This window comes from Jaculus jaculus, chromosome 1 (genome assembly GCF_020740685.1).
Source record: "Jaculus jaculus isolate mJacJac1 chromosome 1, mJacJac1.mat.Y.cur, whole genome shotgun sequence".
NCBI classification, from domain to species: Eukaryota; Metazoa; Chordata; class Mammalia; order Rodentia; family Dipodidae; genus Jaculus; species Jaculus jaculus.
Genome location: NC_059102.1, coordinates 167,697,285 through 167,716,507, shown reverse-complemented (window position 1 = coordinate 167,716,507; position 19,223 = coordinate 167,697,285). Strand labels below are relative to the sequence as shown.

The 19,223-nt window shown below is 44.8% G+C and overlaps 1 protein-coding gene across 2 annotated transcripts in view; it reads right to left on the bottom strand.

Moving 5' to 3' along the window:
• Positions 1-19,223, bottom strand: part of Vps37c (VPS37C subunit of ESCRT-I) — a 41,227-nt gene that overhangs the window by 18,679 nt on the left and 3,325 nt on the right. The gene's annotated exons all lie outside the window — the stretch shown is intronic.

The window sequence follows — 19,223 nt, the reverse complement described above, 5'->3', positions numbered from 1 at the left end:
GTCAGCTCATCTTTTCCAGATATATACATTTTATAACTTTGATGCTGAATCTTCCAATCATGAAGGTTGCTGGTTTCCAAAAGATTCCAACCCTGCTCAGCTGGGGCAGGGTGAGGGGACACACTGACAACCCAGCCATGAAGGGAAGGCACTGGAGAATCAAGAACCACAGTGACAGACAACAGCACCCATCTGTAACTGGAAGGAAATGACATCCCCAAGGGCCATTCTCAGGCAAGAGGACAGTTCCCTTCTCCAGGAAGTCTGGTTTGTGCATTACGTGTCCCCCTTCTCATGCTCAAAAGTGTCTGGTTTAAATAACAAATGATAGGGTGACAGGGTCACCCTGCCAGAGAAAAGCTACTCAAGCAGGACGCCATCGCTATTCATGTCCTGTTATTTCCTGAGGATGGACTGTGACCCAGCCTCCAGCAGGGATGGCCATTCACTGCCCAGCCTGCAGCTGTGCCTGCCCACCCAAGCCTAACTGTCAGTGGCCGGAGACGGAGGCCAGAAACCTACAGCCCCTCCCGGGACAGGATGCAGCTGGTCCAGGTGGGGATCTGAATAAAAGGATGGTTCGGTACTTGCTACATCATAGAGAAGGCCACTGGCTTCTGAGCATTCACAGTGGGAAATATACTGCCACTCCTGATGTATGGGGTGGCAGCAATCTCTTAGTGTGAAATGGAGGATCAGAAAGCTTAGGGAGGTCACAATAGCAACAGGAGAGATAAAAATCCCAGCCTACACTCTATTCACACTTCATGCTACTCCAAAATCCCTGGTCTCAAAGCAGGAGCAGAGGAGCCATGGCTAGTGAAGACCACAGGAAGGAGTAGAATTCCGGGAAGGCACACTGTTGTGCAAACCCAAGAGCCCGCTGCAAGCAAGATTAGCACTTTATGACTGATTGATTGATTGATTTTGAGACAAGGCCTCACTCTAGTCCACAATGACCTGAAACTCACTCTCTGGCCCCAGGCTGGCCTTGAACACAGGGCCATCCTCCTACCTCAGCCTCCTGAGTGCTGGGATCAAAGGCATGAGCCACCATGCCCAACGTAAGAACAGCAATTTAAAGAACCCAAGACTCAGTGTGTCTTCACTGCAGTGAAGCACTCAGGAGGTAGAAGCAAGAGGATCAGGAGTTCAAGGCCATCCTCAACTACATATCAAGTTTGAGGCCAGCCTAGGCTACATGAGATCCTACCTCAAAAAAACAACAAGAATACACTACTGACACCAAGGCACACAGGGTGCAGGCTCCAGCAACACAGAGCTATGATGAGTCCCAGGCCTGACACTTGTCAGCTAAGCATCCTTACCCAGGTGGACGCTCCTGGAGCTCCAGCTTCATCTGCATAGCAGATCTAATGACAGCGCCTCCCTCACGGCTTCAGTGACACAATGCAGGCAAGGCACAGTGCAGTTCAAGATGGCACACACAGAAATTACACATGGGTACCTTGCTGGGCCAAGCTGCAGTCCCCAGCCCAGCCCTACAGCCCCTCCCACCAAACCCGGGTCCTCAGGCTTCGCAGACAAGCACCTTAACTGCTAAGCCATCTCTCCAGCCCTTGTTGTATTTTTACTGAACATGACAACTTTCATATGTGAAAACCACCTCCTCTCTCAACGAACTTAGTTTGATTTTTGTTGGCACACAGACATGTATGGTGTGGTGTGACGTGTGGTGTGGAACATGTGTGCAGATGTGCATGTCATGCAAGTGCTGTGCGCACAGAGGCCAGAGAACTTTGGGTGTCATTCTCTATCGCTCAACCATGTTCTGAGGAATTGAACTCGGCAGCCTGCAGCCAACAGAGCCTCATGTTTAGCAGCAGGTGCTCTTAACTACTGGGCCACCTCCCAGGTCCCTCGTTTGTTTTCAAAAAGCATAAAAATGGCTGGAGAGATGGCTTAGCAGTTCAGGCGCTTGCCTGCAAAGCCTAAGAACGCATGTTCGAACCTCCAGGTCCCATGTAGCCAGACGCAAAGTGATGCAAGCATGCAATGCCACACATGAACACAAGGGGCACAAGCATCTGGAATTTATTCACAGTGGCTGAAAGGCCCTGACACACCCATTCTCTCTCTCTCTCTGCCTCTTTCTCTCTAAAAATAACATAAAAATAAATAGGTAGCATTTTAAAAAGCCAGGTGTCATGGTATATACCTTTAATCACAACTTTCAGCAGGCAGTACAAGGACTGCTGTGAGTTCAAGACCACTCTAAGACTACATAGTGAATTCTAGGTCAGCCTGGGCTAGAGTGAGACCCTACCTAAAAAACACACATACACAAGGAGGAAGAGGAGAAAGAAAAAGAAGAAATAAAAGGAAAACTCTACAATGGGTCAGCAGTCAAGGCTCGTGCCTGCAAAGCCAAAGGACCCAGGTTGGATTCCCCAGGACCCATGTAAGCCAGATGTGCAAGGGGGCACATGCATCTGGAGTTTGTTCATAGTGACTGGAGGCCCTAGCAAACCCATTCTCTCTCCCTCCCTCTCTCTTTCTCTCTCTCTCAAGTAAATAAAATAAAATTTAAAAAAAAAAAAAAAAAAAGGAAAACTCTACAAGTTACTGTGAACACAGGTAAAGGCACAGCAAGGCAACCCCAGTGAGGCGGGGAGATGCAGGATGTCGGGGGACAGCTCTGAGGGTAAAGTCCAGAGCAGAGCGCACACTGGGAGGAAGCAGCAGGTCCAGCAGTACAGGGTGGGAAAGGTGGGAGTGGCTAGAGTGGCGGCCATCACAAGTACAGCAGGACAAGAGCTCTTCTGGAGGCGACAACATCAAGTCTGAGGTGACGAGGCTTAGAGCAAAGGAAGCAGGAGCAAGCCTGTGATTTTTGTGCCAGAAGGAAAAAAAGGATCCTAGTTGCCTGCCTAACAGCCCTGAGAAGGAAAAGGGCTCGCTTTTTTCTTTCTTCCCTGTTCTGTGTCTTCATTCCACCAGAGGTCACAGCTGCAGCCACCTACAAAGGCCAGGCTGAGTCACAAGCCAAGCACCATGCGAGCAGGAGCCCTGGCCCTGCTCCCGGCCTCTCCTTCAGAGAAGAAGCCAGCCATTGGCAGCTGTGCCAGACCTGCCAGGTCCCCCTGGAAGGCTAGGGGGTCCAGATTTGGATGAACTGTCCTCTTTGTGACTTTTGGCCACCCAGCCACTGTGGTTAGTAACCTGAAATTAACACCATACACTTGCTGGCGAAGCATACAGGAATGACAGATCACAGGAAAGCCCAAGGCATAATACCGCCACCCTGACACCCTACCTTTTGCTACAATGCTCTGGGTGGGGATGAGGTGGGCACCCAGGCTGAAGAAACAAGGTAAAGGAGGAAACACTTCCAGTTGGCCTTGGACTTGCTTGCAATCAACCCCTGGCAGCCAGACCCTGTTTCAGATCTGGGCATTTTTTCCTTTCTACCTTGACAAAACCATTGCACATGCTTTGAACAAGGGGATCATGATATACTGAAGATAGTAGGGCCCAAAGGCAGGTAAGGCCTATAATAATGGCACACCTCAGCAGAGATGGCTGCGGACCCCCTTGGAGAGAATGCAGGGGTGCTGAGTAGAGCTCAGCAGACAGGACAGCCTCCAGACCTGTTCTTAACAGGAATGAAAACACCACCAACAGTACCGATGGTTCTCCCTCCAGGAGGGTCTTTGCAGGACCACTCAGTTCAAAGGCCAAGTTTCTAACCAGCCAGAGCTCTTTCAAGAGCAAATGAAGAAAGGAAACAGGAAGCACCATGTAGTCCTCTCTAGGTCATGAGGCAGCATATGGCCCAGTATACTAGTGCAGAGCTGGCTTTCAGTATGTGCCCCTTGCTTCTAACCAGCTTGTGCCAGCTCGTCCTCCACAAGATGGGACAGCTGACCTGCATCTGTGCTTTGATACCATTGATCTACACCATAAGACCTCCACCAAGTCCTCTGACCCAGGAAATAGAGCACCACAATTACCCTCTTGGGGGTTGCTGTATGGGCCCAATAAGCAAGCACTCTAAAAAGGCTTTCAAGCTAAGCACTGAATGCCACCCACCCTGCCTTTCAGGGATAATGTGATGGTTAGGGACAATTCCTAAAATTCCATAGGTGCAACACAAGGCAAGCAGCTACTGTTATCAGATCCTAATTTCCCTGGGATGGGACTCAGTGGGCTCAGTTCTGAGATCCCTTCCCTTAGCACTGATAACCAAAACTTATTGTCCAATGACTTTCAGCCTGAAATCACACCACACAGAGTTGTAAAATCCTGTTTCTGATAAACTCCCTGCATCCATCAGTAATACTAAAAGGTGCTGCTACCATAGCAACCGCATTTATTGCAGGGAATTGGACCCACCCCACCCCTCAAGCCAAAAACACCTGCTGTTGCCTTGAAAACCTTCCTAATCCTATGGCTTAATGAGGAAATATCTGTTGGCCTAGTCCGGTTTTCCACTCCCAGAATGATTCCAGCCATGCACCCAAGTATGAGATTCCTGGCCTCCCAGGGAGATAACAAACAAATCCAACCTTCAGAGTTGGCTGCCTGGCCCAAAGCATCAGGGAATTGGTCTTGCCTGCAATTTGAAAACCTGAGGTATAAGCTAAAAAAGGGAGACTACATTTTTTGTTTTTAATTATTATTATCACTGTTGTTTTCATAGTACTAGGGAAGAAACCCAGGGTCTCTTAAAACGAGGCAAGTACTTTACCACTGAGCAACACCGGAAATCCATTATTCACTCTTCCTAGGCAAATGTTGGGGAGTGGGAGGGGTGGGGGACTTCACAGCCAAATACTCCTACATTTCTATCCTAGCTTAACCTTTCACTGGCAACCTCCTCGGCCATTTTTATTCTGCTTCTGGTTTGTAAGATGGGCTGATGCTACCATCATCACAAGGACATAAGGACTTAATAAGAATGACGCAATCGCTAAAGGTGCTAGAGACGTGACTGAAGGACTAGGGAGATGATGGATCTGTGGTTAAAGGCACTTGATTGCGAAGCATGACAGCCCAGGTTCTACTCCCCAGTCCCCACGTAGAGCCAGATGCACAAAGTGATGAAAGTATTTAGGATTCATCTGCAGCAGCAAGAGGCTCTAGCATACCCACAGTCTCTGTCTCTCTCCTCAAAAGAAAAAATGTAAAAAAAATTTTTTTAAAGAAAAAGAAAGAAACATGACTAGGCCACAGGCCTGCTTAGGCAGGGGATGGGTTGTGATAATCCAACCCTCACACCTATAAATGATAAAACGCTGCCTTTCAACCTTTCCAGGCCACCAGCTAGGTACATGTCAGAAAACTCCAAACTTGAGTTGAGTCCAGAGGAAAGCACTGAGTGTGGCTTTCTTGAACAGGCTCCAAATTACAAATTAGTGCAAACAGAATCCACACACAGAAAAAAAAATTTAAAAAAAAAAACAGAAAAAATATGTAGACACATAAGGCGGGGGGATACAATCTCTCAGGATAAGATTTCATGGAGAATTTGCCACCTTTATCTAACTATTTACCTAGCATCCCGCTGCTCTTTGGGTCCATTTAAAAACTCACCGGTTGGCTGGATGCTCCAGAGCAGAGGTTGAGCTCCACCCTCCCACCTCCCCACCTCCCCCCTCCCCCCCCCTCCCCACCCCCCCCACCCCCCCCCCCCCGCCAACACACTCCCCACAGGCTCCTTACTTTCCTTTGATGACTCCCACCCGTGTGCTATGGAGACCAATCCCAAGCATGCTACACCTCACCCACATTCCTGATAGCCCAATTCCAGTTTCTCTCCCCTCCAAACCAGACATTAGCAACTCGGCTTCTCATAGTCATCCCAAGCGCCCAGCAGGCCAGCTCAGACATGTGAGTAATGGTCCTGATCTTGGATGTCCAATCAATTGCCAAACCTTGTTTAATCTGCTCCCAAGTCTCTTAAATGTAATCCTCTATCACGGCCGTGCCATGGGCTCCAAACTGGTCTTCTGCCTCCTGCGCCTCCTCCTTCTCAACATCCTGCTAGGCATCTCTGGGTCTTCAGCTCTTTGCCTTCCCTAGAGCCAGCCATCTCTTACCATCAAGGACATCACTGTCCTAGGCCCTTCCCATCTGATTATCTCAACCCTCACCATCCCTGCCCATGCCTCTTCCTCTACTTCCTCTCAGAAGTGCTGACTTGTCTTGCCAATGGGGCGAGGAGTGAAGGAGCCACACTGGGCTTACCACCCACGTCTCAGTTCTCCAGAGCCAACACAGACTCATTCAGTGAAACAGGCTGAGGCCGCTGCCCACAGCTCAGTGACAGGGCTCACAGGATAGAAGTGGAGAGAACAAGGCTGCAACCTCCCAGCAATCCTAAATGTGGAGCCGCCTGGGCTTTTCCTCCTCCTGCACTGGAAAACTGGACTGGGAGAAGTTCTTCCCAACGCCTCACAAGGAAAGGTGGAAACAGGTTCCACCAAGGATGTCTGGCGGGAAACCCACTCTTCACATACTCAATGCCAAGTTTCCAACGAGTCTGATCATAAAGCAGTGTCTGTATCTAAGGACAAACTTAATAAAGGGTCTGTGGTGGGTAGAATGTAAAATGCCACCCATGGGACTTCCGGTTAAGATTGCGGCATAGGTGCCACGCCAAAGCAGCCTAGGGGAGAAAAAGAAAAAAAAAAAAAAAAACAGCAAGGAGAGATGGCTTAGCAGTTAAGCGCTTGCCTGTGAAGCCTAAGGACCCCGGTAGGAGGCTCGATTCCCCAGGTCCCACGTTAGCCAGATGCACAAGGGAGCGCACGCATCTGGAGTTTGTTTGCAGTGGATGGAAGCCCTGGTGAGCCCATTCTCTCTCTCTCTCCCCCCCTTTCTCTCTCAGTCTGTGGCTTTCAATTAAATAAACAAAAAGAATTGAAAGAAAACAAAACCAGCAAAATATACACTTTTGCTAAAAAAGTGAGGTGTACAGGAAATTGAAATGGCAGCAGAGAAGTGGCAGAGATCCAGAGCATCCGGAGCCCGCACAGGCCGGCAGAAGCGGCTCCAGCAGGTGTGCGGGACCGCGGCAGCGGCAGGCACTAGCCAGCCACCAGGCTTGGCTTGAGCTGCAGGAAAAGCCAGGGAAGGGAATTTTCCACTTAGACCGGAGCTCTCCACAAACTCAAGAAACGTGAAGGGAGAGTGGCAGTGAACAACGGAGGAGCAGATCACAAGGTAGAAGAACACGTGGAACAGCGAGAGAACTAGAGCAGCATCAGCAGCCTTCCCTCCCTCACTGCCAGTGCCCAGCTCCAGCAAACAGAGCAGCGGTCCAGACCCGGCCACGCCAACTTGAACTGACAGTGGGACCCAAGCAGGAACTCAGCATAACTGAGACCAAAATCATCCCAAAAGGTAACTGGGATTATGCCAGGTCAGTACCAGCTTAATAAACCTGGTATATAAGCCTGTACCAGAAGTGCTAATTGCACCTTCTGTATCAGGATAAATTATATGTCAAATCTGACAGATGGTCAGATTTGCCATTCTTAAATAAAGTATGTTTCGGGCTTGTTATTTGTTGCTTCTTGATTTATACAGGCTTTCTTTCCTCTTCTGTTATACATTAGGGAAGGGTCTCACATGGTCACAAGCTAACTTGGAACCCTCATCAGACCAGAAATCTTAACCTCCTTGTTGTCTAGATTAAGGGAGTGAGTAAGGTATCACACAGCCTAAGGGAAAGACAGAAGATCTGATTGTCATAATAACTACTCTTGGATAAATACTCTGTGCTGTTTTTCATTGAAAGTGTATACTGTTTAGTTAAATTTTAGAAACTATCTTTATATGGTTCCACTCAGCCTACTTGAATACTCTCATAGCAGGCAAACCCAACACCTACGGTCACTTTTGTAGAAACTCTGAGAGTCTTGAGAGCCACACCTACCGCCTTAAGCTCATACCCTGAAGTTATATACCATCAGATTGATTGACACATCTCACAATACTCAGCTAACTAGAAAATCCAATCATTAAATAATCCAGGATGCAAAAATATATACACTATAACATAAGAAACACCAAAAATCAAGATAATATAAATCCAGCAAAAAGTATTAATGCATCAGAAATGACCTCCAAAGAGAAAGAGTTAGAGGAAATGCCTGAGAAAGATTTCAAAACAATGATTATAAATATGTTCAAAGAAGTCAAAGAAGAAATCAAAAGAATCAAAGAAGACACAGGACACCAATTTAATGAAATAAAGAGGTCAATACTAGACATAAATAAGGAAATAGAAATAATAAAGAAAAACCAGTTAGAATTACTCGCAATAAAGAACACAGTTAATGAAATTAAAAAACTGTAGAAAATCTCACCAGTAGAATGGATGAAGGAGAGGACAGAATATCTAAGCTAGAAGACCAGGTGGCAGATCTAATACAGTCCAACAAAGAGAAAGACAAACTAATAGAAAAGTATGAGTGGGAATTTTAAGATATTCAAGACACTATGAAAAGGTCAAACATAAGAATTCAGGGCACAGTAGAAGGAGAAGAATCTCACTCCAAAGGTATAGTAGGCGTCTTCAACAAAATCATAGAAGAAAACTTCCCCCAAATTGGGAAAGAGGTGCCAGTGCAGATACAGGAATCCTTTAAAACACCAGCCAGACAAAAACTGGAAAGAACCTCTCCTCACCATATTATAATCAAACTACCAAACACAAATCAAAGAAAAAATGTTGAAAGCAGTCAGAGAGAAAAATCAAGTTACCTACAAAGGCAAGCCTATCAGTATTACAGCTGATCATTCAACACAAACTTTAAAAGCCAGAAGGGCATGGAGTGATATATTCCAAGATCTGAAAGATAACAACTGTCAACCAATGTTACATCATCCTGAAAAGCTATCCATTCAAATAGACAGAGAAATAAGGACATTCCATGACAAAAGCAGGCTAAAGGACTATTTGAAGATAAAACCAGCTCTACAGAAAATACTTGAAGCCCGGCATGGTGGTGCATGCCTTTAATCCCATTCACTCAGGAGGCAGAGGTAGGAGAACTGCTGTGAGTTCGAGGCCACCCTGAGACCCCATAGTGAATTTCAGGTCAGCCTGGGCTAGAGTGAGACCCTATCGCAAAAAAAAGAAAGAAAGAAAGAAGGAAGGAAGGAAGGAAGGAAGGAAGGAAGGAAGGAAGGAAGGAAGGAAGGAAGGAAGGAAGGAAGGAAGGAAGGAAGGAAAATACTTGAAAGAATCCTCATGCTGAAGAAAAAGAAAAGCACACATACAAGGAACCAGGAAAAAACAAAGAATACTCAAATACTACTTAACACAAGAGAGCAAAGGTAAAATTGGAAGAACTACAAAAAATGGCAAAGATAAATACATACCTTTCAATAATATCTCTTAATATCAATGGTCTCAATGACCCAACCAAAAGACATAGGTTTGCAGACTGGGTTAAAAAGCAGGATCCTACAGTTTGTTGCCTCCAAGAAACCCATCTTTCTACAAAGGATGGACACTATCTGAAGGTGAAAGGTTGGTAAACGGTGTTTCAAGCAAGTGGACCTAGAAAACAAGCAGTGGTGGCTATCCTAATATCTGACACGGTAGACTTTAGCCCAATATTAGTTAAGAGAGATAAGGAAGGTCACTTTATATTGATTAAAGGCACACTCCAACAGGAGGACATTACAATCTTAAATATATATGCACCTAACATGGGTGTTGCAGTCCGGTTCGCATTGCTGGTAGAAATCACCCAACCAAGAGAAGCTTCTGGGAAAAAGAGATTTATTTTGGCTTACAGGCTCGAGGGGAAGCTCCACGATGGCAGGGAAAACGATGGCATGAGCAGAGGGTGGACATCACCCCCTGGCCAACAGAATATGGACCACAGCAACAGGAGGGTGTGCCAAACACTGGGATGGGGAAACTGGCTATAAAGCCCATAAGCCCGCCCCCAACAATACATTCCCTCCAGGAGGCATTAATTCCCAAATATCCATCAGCTGGGAACCTAGCATTTAGAACACCTAGGTTTATGGGGAACACCTGAATCAAACCACCACAATGGGGGTCCCCAAATTCGTCAAACAAACACTATTAGAACTAAGGTCACAGATAACACCAAACACAGTGGTGGTGGCTGACTTTAACACCCCACTGTCATCAATTGACAGGTCATCCCGGGAAAAAAATTAAACAGAAAGGCATCTGGATTAAATGAAGTCATAGAAGGAATGGGACTAACAGATACATACAGGACATTTCATCCAAAGGCTGCAGAATATACATACTTTTCAGCAGCACATGGAACATTCTCTAAAATAGACCATATATTAGGACATAAAACCAATCCTAACAAATACAGGAAAATTGAAGTAATTCCTTGCATTCTATCTGACCACAACAGGATAAAACTACAAATCAACAGCAAGAAAAGCTATAGAGCATGCACAAAATCATGGAAACTAAACAACACACTGTTAAATGATGAATGTGTCAATGAAGAAATCAAGAAGGAAATCAAAAAATTTATAGAGTCAAATGATAATGAGAGCACAACATACCAAAATCTCTGGGACACAATGAAGGCAGTCCTAAGAGGTAAATTTATAGCTTTAAGGGCCTACATTAAGAAATTAGAAAGGTCTCAAGTAAATGACCTAATGCTTCGCCTTAAAGCCTTGGAAAAAGAAGAAGAAGGCAAAGCAAAAATCAGTAGATAGATGGGAAGAAATAATAAAGATTAGGGCAGAAATTAATGAAATAAAAACAAAAAAAAATCCAAAGAATCAATGAAACAAAGAGTTGGTTCTTTGAAAGGATAAACAAGATTGATAAACCCTTAGCAAATCTGACCAAAAGAGAGAGAGAAGAGACACAAATCAATAAAATTAGAGATGAAAAGGTAACACCACAACAGATACCAGAGAAATGAAAAATATCATAGGGACATACTATAAAAGCATATACTCCACAAAGTATGAAAATCTGAAAGAAATGGATGATTTCCTTGATTTATATGACCTACCTAAATTAAATCAAGATGAGATTAATCAATTAAATAGACCTATAACAAACATGGAGATCCGAACAGTTATCAATAATCTCCCAACTAAAAAAAGCCCAGGCCCAGATGAATTTTATCAGACCTTCAGGGAAGAACTAACACCATTGCTTCTTAAGCTTTTCCATAAAATAGAAAAAGAAGGAATCCTTCCAAACTCCTTCTATGAAGCCAGCATCACCCTGATACCAAAACCAGGCAAATATAGAACAAAAAAAGAAAATTACAGGCCAATCTCCCTCATGAACATAGATGCAAAAATTCTCAACAAAATATTGGCAAATAGAATACAAGAATATATCAGAAAGTTCATTCATCCTGACCAAGCAGGCTTTATCCCAGAGATGCAGGCATGGTTCAATATACACAAATTGATAAATGTAATACATCATATAAATGGACTGAAGGACAAAAATCACATGATCATCTCATTAGCTGCAGAGAAAGTGTTTGACAAAAATCCAACATCCCTTCATAATAAAAGTCCTACAGAGACTGGGAATAGGAGGAGCATACATATCTCAATATGATAAAGGCTATTTATGATAAGCCTACAGCCAACATATTACTAAATGGGGAAAAACTGGAAGCTTTTCCACTAAAATCAGGAACAAGACAAGGGTGTCCACTGTCCCCACTTTTATTTAATATAGTACTGGAAGTCTTAGCCATAGCAATAAGGCAAGAGACATACATAAAAGGGATACAAATTGGAAAGGAAGAGATCAAGTTATCATTATTTGCAGATGACATGATTCTATATATAAAGGACCCTAAAGACGCTACCAGCAAACTGTTAGAGCTGATACACACTTATAGCCATATAGCAGGATACAAAATAAATACAGTGAAATCAGTAGCCTTCCTATATGCCAACAACAAACACAGAGGATGAATCAGAGAATCACTCCCATTCACAATTGCATCAAAGAAAATAAAGTACCTTGGAATAAACCTAACCAAGGAAGTAAAGAATCTCTACAATGAAAACTATAAAACACTCAAGCAAGAAATTGCAGAGGACATTAGGACATGGAAAAACATTCCTTGTTCCTGGATTGGAAGAATCAATATTGTGAAAATGGCAATCTTACCAAAAGTAATCTACACATTTAATGCAATCCCCACCAAAGTTCCAATGGCATTCTTCAAGGAAATAGAAAAAAACAATCCAAAACTTCATTTGGAATCACAAAAAACCTCCAATATCTAAAATAATACTGAGCAACAAAAATAAGGCTGGTGGTATCACCATACCTGATTTTAACCTATACTACAGAGCCATAGTAACAAAAACTGTAAGCCAGACCAACCCTTTCCTCCCACAAACTGCTTCTGGTTGGGTGTTTTGTTCCAGCAATGAGAAGGTTAACTGTAACAGGGCTGCTACTACAGCTTTCAGTTAGCCACTGAAGATCAAGCCGGTTAGACTGTATTCAGAACTCAGCATTCCACAGTCCTCAACAAACACTAGCGCACCCCTTTACCAATGCTCAGGGGGATACAAAAGCTGTGCTTCTCCTAGACACTGGCTCTGTGGAGCAGACCCAGCATCTGGAAGGCCAAGAGCCCAAGAGCTCGGTCACTTTCTGGGTGGGAAAACTGGGCAGGTAATGTGACATCCCTGTGCCTCAGTTTCTTCTCTAAGAGGGGGATTTGGTAAAGATAAAATGAGTCAATGCCCAAGGTCTAATATCAGAGTCTCAGGTAGGGCTCAGCAAATGACAGTAATTTTTACCATAGTGGCAAAGCTAGCATGGCTGCTGGCTCATACCTCTGCAACTCAGGCACTTCCCGTGGAAACTCTGAGCGATAGGAGTTTCAGAATCCTTCAGGAAGAGCATCTCAACTGGGTGACGCAGCTCTGATGGCCAGATATTACCAGATCAAAGTGGTCACTTCCATTCAATATGGCCAAGAAACAGATGATTTCATAAGCAACCTTCAAACTTCCTGACAGTAACAGCCAGTTGACAAGGCCTCTTCCTTCCTTGGCCTGTGGCTCTGACTAATGATTTCACAAAGAATTCCATGTTCTGCTGTGACTTGACTGCTCAGGGGGCTCAGAAATGACCCGAACATACATGCTGCTATCTGTTCTCCCATTAAACACTTCTAATCCACACAGAGAAAGCTAAGCAGGCATGAAGGTCAAGGCCAAGGCACACTCAGGATAATCCCCAGGAACGGTCCTGGTCCACAACGATGAGACAGTTGTTCTAGCTGGTCTGTGGCCATCTAAGACTAAAACTGATAGATGCCAAAGCAGGTAAGAGTACTGGTTGCTAAAGCATAAGAGCTTGAGTTCAAGTCAATGTTATGAGCTGGGTGTGACCAAATATGTCGATACCCCTAACTCTGCAGCAGGGAGAGAAGGATGGGGAACTGGAGAGTCACTTGGACTATCTAACTGAAAACAGCAGCTCCAAGAGAGGGCGTATGTCTCAAGAAAATGTGACAAGTAATAAGGGAGGGAACTTGTCTTTCTCCTCCTCTCCACATGTGTGTACACACGCATACTCCATACTTCACATGTATCACACAGCTTTCTCCTCCACCTCCACATGTGTGTGCACATGCATGCTCTACACTTCACATGCATCACACAGCTTTCTCCTCCACCTCCACATGTGTGTACACACACATACTCCATACTTCACATGCATCACACAGCTTTCCCTCCACCTCTACATGTGTGTGCACATGCATACTCCATACATCACATGAATCACAGCTTTCCCCTCCACCTCTACATGTGTGTGCACATGCATACTCCATACATCACATGAATCACAGCTTTCTCCTCCACCTCCAAGTGTGTGCACATGCATACTCCATACTTCACATGCATCACACAGCTTTCTCCACCTCCACATGTGTGCACATGCACACTCCATACTTCACATGCATCACACAGCTTTCTCCTCCACCTCCACATGTGTGCACATGCACACTCCATACTTCACATACATCACACAGCTTTCTCCACCTCCACGTGTGTGCACATGCACACTCCATGCTTCACATGTATCACACAGCTTTCTCCTCCACCTCCACATGTGTGTGCACATGCACACTCCATACTTCACATGCATCACACAGCTTTCTCCTCCACCTCCACGTGTGCACATGCACACTCCATACTTCACATGTATCACACAGCTTTCTCCTCTGCCTCCACGTGTGTGTGCACATGCATACTCCATACTTCACATGCATCAAATGGAGTCAGAGCCTCCATCTATCCACCTGTAACTCAAACAGGAACCCATGGAGGCCATAATTACACAGGCAGAGGCAACTGGCCACTGGCAGCACTGAACTCTGGATGTTGCTTCATCACTCAACTGGGTGCATATATATCAAGCTGCCTCTTCATTAGATGCCTGCCTAGTTCCAGCCAGCCTTGCCCAACAATCTTCTATATGCATAATGTGGAACATCTAACAGACACTCAGAGTTCTCATGACCTGCTTCTAAATCTTCTGTGGATCCCCAGTGCCTTGATGTTGTGTTTCAAGACTTGGGATCCCTGGGTTGGTATACAAAGAGTATACCAAGTGAGCCTCCCTGTCCACCAGGCTCTCTGTCCACCACTCCATTCCAACTCCTTCTGTTAAACCTTCTTCTTCAAGCAATGGGACATGCTTCCGGTCACTGACAAATAATTACCTACACAGGTCGGTAAGGCTGAGCTCCTGCCCTCAAGGAATTCACAGAACACATGGCCCTGCTTTTGTAATTCCCCATTCCCTCTGCCTGATAGTACTTTCCCTGAAAATCCCTCAAATATCAGCATCCCTGTGAAGCTTTTTTTGATCATTCCTCCAAAGCATCCATGCCCTCCCATGGTTCTCTGTAAATACCATGTGGCATTTATTATTAAAGAACCAGAAGCTTAGGCTGGAGAGATGGCTTAGCAGTTAATGCACTTGCCTGCGAAGTCTAAGGACCCAGGTTTGACTCCCCAGTACCCACATAAGCCAGATGCACATGCTAGTACATACATCTGGAGTTCATTTGCAGGGGCTAGGGGCCCTGGTGTGCCCATTCTCCCTCCCTCCCTCTCTCTCTTTCTCATAAATAAATAAAAATAAAAGTGAGCCAGGTGTGGTGGTACACGCCTTTAATCCCAGCACCCGAGAGGCACAGGTAGGAGGATCACTGTGAGTTTGAGGCCAGCCTGAGACTACAGAGTGAATTCCAGGTAAGTCGGAGCTAGAGACCCTACCTCGAAAACCAAAAAAAATAAAAATAAAAATAAAGAATATGTCTTATTGACGTTGTCCTCTCCCTTTCTCTTAAAAAAAAAAAAAAAAAAGAAAATCAGAAGCCAGGCACATTGGTGCACACCTTTAATCCCAGCACTTAGGAGGCAGAGGTAGGAGGATCACCAAGAATTTGAGGCACCTTGAGACTATACAGTGAATTCCAGGTCAGCCTGGGCTAGAGTGAGACCCTACCTCAAAAAAAAAAAAAAAAAATCATCATCATCATCATCAGGGCTGGGCGTTTTGGTACACGCCTTTAATCCCAGCATACTTCACATGTATCACACAGCTTTCTCCTCTACCTCCACATGTATGCTGAGGAGGCTGAGGTAAAAGGATTGTTGTGAGTTCAAGGACACCCTAAGACTACATAGTAAATTCCAGATCACCCTGGGCTACAGTGAGACTCTACATCAAAAGAGAGACAGAGAATCAGAATGTTTCTACAGTAAGAACATAAGCTCCCTGTTTCTCACTCAGTCCTGCATCCCGGCACCTAGATCAATGTTAAACATATACCAGGTACCCAGTGAATGGTCACTAGACAAGGGACATCCGCTCTGTGACAATGTGAAGGAGCAGGGACCAGACTCACCCTTCCACCTCAAAGTACTAAAACACCAGAAACAATAAATGAAAGAACAGCTTTTAAACACTGGACATTAGGCAGCCCAGAAGAGTAATTCTGGAGATAGAAACAGACAAGGTGAACTCTAGTTTCCCTCAATTTACTACCTATACAGTCTACAGATACGGCATGGGGAGTTGGGAAGGGGGATTCAGGAGTCCAGGAAGGCAAAAACAACCAGCACCCGCAGGGCAGAGTCAGACGGTGAAAGCTCCACAGAGAGGATGCCAGAGGCCTGAGAGGGTCCCCTCTGGGTCTCAGCACACACTGGTCAGTCTAGTCAGTATGATTAGCATGACCAGGACACATGTTTACAGAACACTGGTAGAGGACTACAGAAAGCACTACCTTTATTCAGTACTAGTCTAAAGGCTGTTCTGGTCCCACCAACCAAAGCTTAGGAGCAGCCTTTAGAAACTCAAACTGTTTCCCAAACAACCCCAAGAATATTTACACAGATTAAAAAATATATATATATGCACTTAACAAGATAAAATTCACAACATCTGACATTAACTTATCAAACACAGAAAGAATAAAATAGGACCTGTTATGATCAAAAACCCAGAAGTATATGGATAATAAGTTAAGAATATTGAAATGGTTACTACAGGGATTGGGAAGGTAGCTTGCTTGCAAAGCCTGCCAGCCTGGGTTTGATTCTCCAGTACGCTCTGTGGTGGTCTGAAGGTGATTATATGTCCCCACAGCCTCAGGGATTCCTTAAAAAATAGTTTTATTTATTTGCAAAGAGAGATGGAGGAGGGGGGAGAATGGGAGGGGAGACAGGGAAAGAGAATGTGCATGCCAGGGCCTCTCACCACTGCAAAGGAACACCAGACACATATGCTACTCTGCTTCTGGCGTGGGAACTGGGGAACTGAACCCAGGCCATCAGGCTTTGCAAGCAAGCACCTTAACCCCTGAGCCATCTCTCCAGCCCAGGGAATTTTTGTTGTTGTTGTTGTTGTTCATTTATTTGTTTTTTAAGGTAGGGTCTCACTCTAGCCCAGGCTGACCTAGAGTTCACTATGTCATCTCATGTTGGCCTCAAACTCACAGCAATCCTCCTACCTCTGCCTCCTAGGTGCTGAGATCAAAGGTGTGCACCATCACACCCAGCCAGTCCAGGGATTTTTTTTTTCAGGCAAGGGACTTTTGATTAAGGTTAAGCTTCCTAATTAAGTCTCCAGCAGCCTGATGGAGAGTCCAGCCCTACTGGGTGCGTAGACAGGAAAGTTTGAGCTCTGGCTGTTCGTGTTTGCTGGCTATTTGTGGTGCCTCTCTGCTGTGGATGCTGAGGTGAGCCAGCTGCTTCCACCATGATGAAGCTGCCCTTAGATTCTGCAAGCCTGAAATCAACTCTTTTCTCCCATACGCCATTTCTGGTTAGATATTTATCCCAGCAATGACAGTAACTGCAACACCCACATAAAGCCAAATGTACAAAGTGGCACATGCATCTGGAGTTCATCTGCAGCTGCAAGGGGCCCTAACGGCACCCATACTTCCCTCTCTCCCTCCCTCCCTCCCCCTCCCTCCCTCCCTACCCTCTCCCCCTCCCCTCTCTCCCCCCCTCTCTGCCTGCAAGTAAATTTTAAAGAATTTAAAAAAGAAGAAATTGTTACTGCAACTAGATCCGTATGTTCAAGATTCTAAAAGGTTGAGCGCTTGCTGTTGACTGCTTTTTTATGTACAGGCTAAAAACTACAATGTATAAGATAAAATGTATATGGGTGGGACGGCTGGAGAGATGGTTTAGCACTTAAGGTACTTACCTACAAAGCCTAAGGATTCCCCAGTAACCACATAAAGCCAGATGCAGAAGGTGGCACATGTATCTGGAGTTCATTTGCAGTGGCTATAGATCCTGGCATGCCCATTTTCTATCTCTCTTTCAAATAAATAAATAAAATATTTTAAACGTATACTGGGTACGAAAATCAGCAGGTTAGACATGCAGAAGATAGTAATTTGAAGACACAACACCAGAAAGAAAACTATCAAACCACAGAGATAAACAAGACTGGGGAGAAAATGAATCAGTGAGCTGTGGGACAACTGCAAGCTCTCTTATATACACAGAACAGAAAGAGAGAGAGAGAATGGGGAATGGAAATATATTTGAAGAATTACTGGAAGAAAAATGAAATCTATAAACCCACAGATCCAAAAATGACAATAAATCCTAAAATAAGAAACAGGAAGAAAACTATACCACAACACAATATAATCAAACTGCTATGAAGCTGACTAATCTAGAAACCTCATATAAGAATTACATAGTTGGGCCAGGTGTAGTGGCACACATCTTTAATCCCAGCACTTGGGAGGCAGAGATAGGAAGATCACTGAGTTTGAGGACAGCCTGAGACTACATAGTGAGTTCCAGGTCAGCCTGGGCTAGATTAAGAACCCACCCTGAAAAACAAACAAAAGAAAAAGAAAAGAATTATATAGTTGGGCATAGTAACTCGTATTTATGATTCCAGCACTCTGGATGAAGCAGGAGGACTGCCATGAGTTCAAGATGAGTCTGGGCTACAGTGAGACTCTGTATAAAAGAGAGAGAATACTACAAGATTTGTGCTTTTGTGAGTGGTATCTGTCACTAAGAATGTCTTCAAGGTTCATCTGTGCTGTAGCAAGTGTCAAGCTTTCCTTCCAGGTGATGTGTGTACACTTTATTCATCCATCTATAAATGTACACCTGGGTTGCTTGCATCCTTGGGGTACTGTAAATAATGGTGCTTTGTACCTACACGGATAGCTACTTGGGAGCCTGCTTTCACTTCTGAGTATATACCCACCAGCAGAATTACTGGGCCATACAGTAACTTTAGGGGTTTTTTTTTGAAGAATTACTATGTCTTTTTCAACTTAAACAAAAATTTTAGTTATTCATTTGAGACAGTGAGAAAGAAAAGAGGCAGAGGGAGAGAGAGAGAGAGAATGGACACGCCAGGGCCTGTAGCCACTGTAAATGAACTCCAGACACATACACCACCTTGTGCATCTGGCTTATGTGGGTCCTGGGAAACTGAACTGAGGTTTTGGCTTTGCAGGCAAACGCCTCAACTGCTAAGCCACCTCTCCAGCCCCATGTCTTTTTTTGAGAGAGACACACACACACAAAAAGAGAGGGACAGATTAGATAGATAGATAGATTGGCAGATAGATATATTAGATGGATGGATGGATGGATGGATGGATGGATGGATGGATGGATGGATGGATGGATGGATGATACAGGGAGGGAGGGAGGGAGGGAGGGAGGGAGGGAGG